An 8,394-nucleotide genomic window follows, 5' to 3' on the forward strand; every position below is an offset into this window, starting at 1 on the left:
CCTTATGCAAGAGGAAACCTTTTGTGTAAGTACCTCGAGAGGCATATCTGGGTCTCAGCTCCTATTGAGAGTCTGAGGTGGAGTGTTGTCTTTTAGCATCATCTTCAGTTCAGTTTCCTATCTTAAGCATGGAGCTCTGAAGATCATATTTTGATAATGTTTGTTATAAAACTGGCCTGAAATAACTGGGTCACAATTTTTTTATCTTTTCACAATAGCAGATATGGCAAACGTGAAAAGAAACAGCCATTAAACTCAAAGGTAATTTTGTTATCATTAATCATTATAGTATCGCTCCCCAAACAGGGGCCATGAGACATCCCAGTGGCATGAAAATATAGATGTACCACAACCATATACAATCACTATTTGTGAGAAGGTGCAGAATTCCAATATGGTATCATGGTAGCCATCTGCTGGTAACAGGTCGATTGTTGCGCTTATAACAACTGAACCCATACCTGAGCCAGCCAGCCAGATGGTAGTGCGAGATACTGAGGAGGTTGAAGAATGCTCCATGAGCACTGAAGATGCTGCCCACCCCTTCTGGAAATAGCTTCCAGAACCAATGAAACACCAAGTCACATATTCAAGAAGCTCAAAATATCCCAAGCAGTACAAATAAAAAGGAAAACACACTGGGAATACCCAAGCAAAAACATAGAATACCCAAAACAAAGAGAATACCTTAAAAGCAGCTAGGGGCTGGGGTTATAGGGAGAACTGATTATTTTCAAAGAGTGAAAGTTAGACTAACTGATGACTTTTTACAGCAATAATGGAAGCCAGGAATAGTGCACTTATGTTTTAAGGTGAGATTGGGTGGGTTCAGGGTGGTATGGCTGAGACTACAGTTATGTTTTCAGTATGCTCAATGAAAATACCAGCCCAGTGGAATTTTATACCTAGTGACTGTATCTTTCAAGAATAAGGAAAACTTTCAAATAAACAAAAATTAAGATCATTTGCCAAGAGGTTTTACTTAAGTTCTTTTGTATGAATTTTGGAAACAACAGTGGTCAGTTAGGACATTTTTAACACATTTTCCCCTTTGTGGTTCATGTTTTCACTTTCTTCTTCTTCTTCTTTTGTTTTTTTTTGGTGGCTGGCCAGTATGAGGATCTGAATCCTAGACCTTTGTGTTATCAGCACCACAGTCTAACCAAGAGAGCTAACCAGCCAACCCTGCCAAGAGATTTTAATGAAGAATGTTCTAAAGGGCGTATGTCAGTAAGAAGGAAAGTAAACCCAAATAAAAAGTCGGAGGTGAAAGGAGAAGTGAAGAAGAAACAAAATGGTAAATACGTGGGTCATTGTAAAATACATCAACTTATAAATATATAAATTTATAAAACAATACCAATATCATCCTGTGGAGTTTTAAAATAATATATAATTAATATAGTAATTATATTATGTTACATAATTAAATAATTGTTTGATATATTATTAAACAATGATATATAAATTAAGAGGAGACATCAGGTATTAAAGTATTCTAAGATTCTTATATTATCCAAGAACTGGGTAAGGATATTGATTCAATTTGGAGTTAAGTGTATATGTTGTCCTAGTATGATCACCAAATAATAGAAACAATGTAGAACTCCGAAACTTGCAGGAAAAAAAAAATTGTATTATAAATATCTACATCACTCAGCTATAGAATTTCCTGTCTGCATTCTACATCTCCGTGGATCACTCCCTTAATGACAGACATTACCAGCAAAAAAAAAAAAAATTAAATAACTTTAATCAATCTGAATACCATTTGTAAGACAAAAACTTACAGATATAACATTTTCCTTATCATTTTATTTTTTTTTGACTGTTGCCCAAGTGTCTGTAACCTCAAAAACTAATGAATAAATATACATCTTATAAGTTTTAATACCCTATTGTAATTTATGATTTGCTCTTTGGAGAATAAAATGGTAGAATGTTAAGTTAAAAAATATAAAAGATTACCAAAATATTTATAATTGTGACTAACCCCTTCAATACAAAAAAAAAAAAAATAAGTTAAAAACTGATTACTCTTTTTAAACTCTTTAAGGAGAAATGAAGTAAATTTCATTTCATGGTTCAATCTACCTCCTTAAATAATCTGACTTGACAAACTGTTTAGAAGTCAGTTCAAAATAGAGTTCTCTTTGTTTGCAAATGAGACTTTGAGAATTTCAGCTAACAAACAACTTGGTCAGATTGATTTTCCTTCTTTATGTAACAGGAAAATAGACCTGTGTTTCAGAATTCTTGGAATACTAATCAATGTGATTTATGACATTGTAGAAATCTAAACTAACTGTCTATGAGTCTTACAAACCAAAGGCAGTGGCCTGGATCCCTGTAACTGACTCTCCTAGTGCTCACTGATAGAGTCTTTACTTACAGAAGAGTCACCAGGAACCTGGGAAATCTGTATTTGAAAGAGAATGTTGTCTTGTTTCTCTTTTCACAGGCCCCTCCCTTTCCCCCTGACTTCTTAGGAGTCCTGTATTAGTAAATCAGGTTTCTGGATTTGGCAACAGAAAATGAGAAAAACAAGGCAGCGAGGGACAATGAGCCTGAAACTCCAGAGGCAGCTGGAAGAATGTGGCAGGAGAGGCTGAGCCTGAGTAACAAAGAACGTGTGGTAGACAGGGGAGGGGACAGAGCTCAGAAAAGCTCTGCGGATGGGAAAGTATGCTGGAAAATAAACCTTACACACACTGTCGAATGAAAGAAAATGGGATAAAATGAGAAAAGCAGCATAAATATTGCTAGGTTAAATATGCTTTGTTTTTATTTTGAGAAAGGCAAGCTCAAGATTTAAATTATTTCTTTTTTTTTCTTTAATTAATTGAATCAAAATCAATTATACATATTTTTGGGGTTGAAAATTGAGATATGTTGATTAAATCAATATTACTAGCATATATATTGTTACAAATCATAATTATTCTTTATGCCCCTTGCCCAACCTCTCCCCTTCCCCCATTCCCTCCTCCTCCCCCCTCCAATTGCCCTAGATTTCTTCTCTCCTTCTGAAAGAATAATGGTTACTCTGTTAACTTGTTGCCTAGATGATCTGTCCAATGTGATCAGGTCCCCCAATATTATCATAGAGTAGCTGCTTCTTCTGTCACTCTGCAATGGGTTTTGTGGAAAGAGACATCTTCTTCTTTTCTTTGTCTCTGTGGTGACTCTTCTTGTGTGAATGCACTCCAGTGGTTGGTGGACCATCTGCATGGTGGCTGTGGTGTCTAGCCACTTTTGCAGCAACCATGGTTATTGTGGTGTCTGTGGTGGGCAACCCACATGGAGGTGCTGTTTTTGGCATGCTCCTTGGCACTGGAGGTATGCCTGGTTGTGGGAGAAGGGTCCAGTTCCCTTCTCCTTGCCTCCCTGGGTGATCCCCGAGGTAATGGCATGGTGTGCCTTATTGTGGGAGGAGGGTCTGATCTCCTTCTCCATACCTCGGGTACCTAGGTGGGCCTTGAGGTGCTGGCGTTTTGTGCCTGGTGTGGGAGGAGGGTCCAGTCCCCTTCTGCATGCCTCTGGGCTGGGTGGGCCCCAAGGTGCTGGCACAGTGTCCCTGGTTGTGGGAGAGAGGTCCAGTCCCCTTCTCCTTGCCTCGGGTCCCTGGGTGGGCCCCGAGGTAATGGCATGGTGTGCCTTGTTGTGGGAGGAGGGTCTGGTTCTTGGCTCCCAGCCTTGGGTCCCTGGGTGGTCCCCGAGGTAATGGCATGGTGTGCCTGGTTGTGGAAGAGAGGTCCAGTCCCCTTCTCCATGCCCCGGGCCCCCGAGTGGGGTCCGAGCTGCTGGCATGTGGTGTCTGGTTGTGGGAGGGTGGTCCGGTCCCTGACTCCATACCCCAGGTCCCTGGGTGGGCTCCAAGGTGCTGGCTCAGTGTGCCTGGTTATGGGAGGGTGATCTGGTCTCCTTCTCCATGCCCTGGGTCCCTGGGTGGGGCCCAAAGTGCTGGCGCAGTGTGCCTGGTTGTGGGAGAGAGGTCCAGTCCCCTTCTCCATGCCCCGGGCCCCCGAGTGGGGTCCGAGGTGCTGGCATGTGGTGTCTGGTTGTGGGAGGGTGGTCCGGTCCCTGACTCCATACCCCAGGTCCCTGGGGTGAGCCCCAAGGCACTGGCTCAGTGTGCCTGGTTGTAGGAGAGCGGTCCAGTCCCCTTCTCCACGCCTTGGTTCCCCAGGCAGGCCCCAAGGTGCTGGTGGTGTGCCTGGTTGTGGGAGAGAGGACCATTCCCCTTCTCCTTGCCCCAGGTCCCTCGGTGGGCTCCGAGGTGCTGGCATGTTGTGCCTGGTTGTGGGAGAGAAGTCTGGTCCCCTTCTCCATATGCTGGGTCCCTGGGTGGGCTCCGAGGTGCTGGCATGTTGTGCCTGGTTGTGGAGGGTGGTCTGGTCTCTGACTCCATACCCCAGATCCCTGGGTGAGCCCCAAGGTGCTGGCTCAGTGTGCCTGGTTGTGGGAGAGAGGTCTGATCCTCTTCTCCTTGCCTCAGGTCCCTGGGCAGGCCCCAGGGTGCTGGCTCAGTGTGCCTGGTTGTGGGAGGGGGGTCCAGTCCCCTTCTCCATGCTTCAGGTCCCCAGGCTGGCCCCAAGGCACTGGTGAGGTTTGCCTGGAAGTGGGAGTGGGGTCTGGTCCCCAGATCCAAGCCTCCAGTTCCCAGGCAGGCCCCAAGGTGCTGGTGGCGTGCCTGGGCCAGAACTAATTTTTTGTCCTTTGCTTCTAACACAGGGGAACTTCCTGTGGGAACCAGTACTTGAGCTGTGTGGTTGTTTAAATTGTTGCTTTGCTGCTGTTTCCCTAGGGAAGGCTTTTTGTGCAGCTCAGGGTTTAATGGTTGATCTTATTGGTAGTTCCAGCTCTCCAGAGACCCGGTGGATCTGTGTTCTGTAGAATCTCTGATCTGGGCCTGAGTCTTTTCATCAAACTGCACCCCATGCAATTCTGCATTCCTGACCAGTCTCCTCTGAGTGGTCCTGTGCTGACTGGGGGGCAGATCAACTGTCCTTGCTGTGTCCCAGGGTTCTCCCAGTGGGCCCGGTTCCCCCACCGCCCATGCTCCAAACACTTCCTATGCAACAGGCCTTGTGCTGGTCTCTTGCAATGACTCACCAGCCTCTGAATGGCTCCCTTTTTTCAGTTGTTCCGGCTCCTCGCTCCTGCGTGGGTCCACGGGAACCCTATTAGTGGTCTTGCTGTCCTGGGGGCCACCAAGGCCCTCTTCTCTCTTGCTGCTTCCAAGTAACTCCATCTGAAGGGCACAGCTGCGGCTTCTGCTGTCTCCTCCTGCTCCATATGCTTATCAGCTCGAGACTTAAAGCAGCCACGGCCCAAAATGCTCAGAGCAGCTTTTTCTTTCTCTCATCTTAGTTTCTCCCGCCTTCATGAACTCCGTAGGTCTCTCCTCCTCTTCCCCTGAGCTCCAGCCAAGATTTAAATTATTTCTAAAAACACTTCCAGCAGCAGGGGAAGGGGACTGTGAGGGCATTGTAGGTAATATCTGAAAGAATATTCTCTCCAACTATCGGCCATACTTATGTCTGAGAAAGCAGATGAGAAACTGCAGGTTGAGGCCTTTATATTACAAATCAAACATTCCTGACTTGCTGAAATTATTGCAATGAACATGCAAAAATTTTATGATTAAACCATGGTAAACCTAGTAAAACCAAAGATGGTAGAATTACTGTGTGTGCCTTACCTTTAGCTCTGAAATCTCTGGGACCAAATACGACAGAAAAATGTAATGGATTTTATGCCTTCTCTTGTCTTATCAATGGAAGCATATCAGTTCAAGAGGTATTTGCTTTTTATGCTTCCAATTAAAAATTCCATGGGTTTATATTATAGTCTCAATAAGTAATATACAGATTTTGAAAAATGAAACAACTGTTTTCTAGAAGCAATAGAAACATTTAAAAATGGCCATATCTTTTATTAGTCCTTGATGCAAGATTAGCATGTGAAATGAAAATGTAATTCAGGGAAGACATTTCAAAGAGTCATCTATTTATTCAAGCTTGAGGTAATTTTCTTTCATAATAAAATTTATCAAATATGAGGGTACTTCAAAAGTTCATGGAAAGATTAGTATTATCTTTTAATTCTACTTTTCCACAAACTTTTTGAAGTGTCCTCGTATATTAAATTAATTTAGGCAATATATTGCATGTATGTTGTTATAAATTTTAATGTAATGTAAAGTAAGGCCATTTCATAAAATATATAATTTTAAAACATTATTATTTGGTTCTATATGTCTGAGATTACTTTATTAACAGGTGAATTCAATTACTAACTAATATAGTACACAACTTTGATAATATTTAAAAACATCTAGAAGCAGGAGGAAAGAGAAAAACAAAAGCAGCATTCTTCTAATCTGGTTTTCTACATGGGAGAGTATTTTTCTTCTATCAAATAACATGTATCTAGTGTTACATTTTATAACTTTAAAATAAGCAGCCATAGAATTAAGTACAGTAAACTACATAGTCTTTCATCACAGTGGGTAAAATAGATTAAATTTTGTTCTGGTTAAAAAGAGAGAAATTCACTAAGAAATAAAGTCCCCCAGAATAAATATAGTAAAAAAGATAAGAGATAATGCGTGTGACAAAAAATACAGGTGGCTTATTTCACTTGGCAAATGTCCTCCAGGTTCCTCCATGTTGTGACAAAATAGCAGGATTTTCTTCTTCTTTAAGACTGGATAGTGTTCCATTGTGTGTATACACCACATTTTCTTTATCCATTCATCTGTTGACAGACAGTTTGGTTGTTTCCGTATCCTGGCTACTATGAACCATGCTGCAATGAAGATGGGAGTGCACAGAATCTCTGAGATTCTGATTTCAATTTTCTTGGATAAACACCCAGCAGTGGGATTGCTGGATCATGTGACAGTTGTATTTGGACTTTTAAAGAAATCTCTATACTTTTTTCCATAGCTGCTGCACCATTTTACACTTCCACTTACAGTGAGCAAGGGTTATAATTTCTCCACAACCACACCAACAATTATTTGTGTGTGTGTGTGTTTTAAATAGCCAATCCACATGTGTGAAGTGATATCTCATAGTAGTTTTGATTTCCCTGATAGTGAATGATGTTGATCATCCTTCCATGTACCTGTTATTAGTCTATTTCTTTCTTAGTCTGTTCAGGATGCTATAACAAAATATCATAGGCTGGTGGCTTAAACAACAAACATGTATTTCTCACTGTTTTGGAGGCTGGGAAGTCCAGGATTAAGGTGCTGGCAGAGTCAGTGTCTAGTAAAGGCCCACCTCCTGGTTCACAGACTATCATCACTTGCTGTGTCCTCACATGGTGTTAGGAGCGAGGGAGACTCCACAGAGTTAACTCTGTGGAGTCTCTTTTATAAGGGCACTGATCCCACGTACAAGGACTCCACCCTCATGACCTAATCAACTCCCAAAGGCCCCACCTCTTAATACCATCATCCATCATATTGCAGGTTAGGATTTAACATAAGAATTGGGGGTGGGGCAGGTGCAAACATTCAATCTGTAACATCTTCTCTGGAGAGATGTCTGTTCAAGTTCTTCGCTCATTTTTAAAATTAGGTTATTTAACTTTTTTATTAAGTTGTAAGAGTTTCTTATATATTTTTGGAATTAATACCTCATCAGCTATATAGTTTGCAAATATTTTCTCCCATACTGCAGGTTGCCTTTTCATTTTATTTATTGTTTCCTTTGCTGACCAGTGGGACAGAAAAGAGAGCCCACAAATAAACCCATGCATTTATGGTCAATCTATTTTCAACAAGGGTACCAGGAACACATAATGAGAAAAGGACAGTCTTTTCAATTCATGGTGTTGACAAAACTGGATATCCACATGCAGAAAACTGAAACCGGACCCTTTTCGCACACCATATCCAAACACCAAATCAAAATGCATTAAAAACCTAAATGTAGGGCCGGCCCGGTGGCGCACTGGAGAGTACACCTCTTGGGAGCACGGTGGTGCTCCTGCCGAGGGTTCGGTTCCCATGTGGAGACCGGTTCCCGCTCACTGGCTGAGTGCAGTGTAGGCGCAACACTGAGGGTTGTGATCCTGTTGCTGGTCCCCGGTACGGGCGTGACACCAAGGGTTGCGATCCTGTTACCGGTCAGTAAAAAAGACAAAAAGACAAAAAGCCAAAAAAAAAAAAAAAAAAACTTAAATGTAAGACCTAAAACTATAAAAATACTAGAGAAAAACTTAGAGGGAAAGTATAAAACATTGGTCTGGGCAATGATTCTTTTTGGATTTGACCACAAAAGACCAGGCAACTAAAGCAGAGATACACAAATGGGACTATATCCAATAAAAGCTTCTGTACAACAAAGGGAACAACAGAGTGAAGAGACAACGTCACTA

Source organism: Galeopterus variegatus, unplaced genomic scaffold, assembly GCF_000696425.1.
Source record: "Galeopterus variegatus unplaced genomic scaffold, G_variegatus-3.0.2 Scaffold13402, whole genome shotgun sequence".
In the NCBI taxonomy this organism is placed as follows: Eukaryota; Metazoa; Chordata; class Mammalia; order Dermoptera; family Cynocephalidae; genus Galeopterus; species Galeopterus variegatus.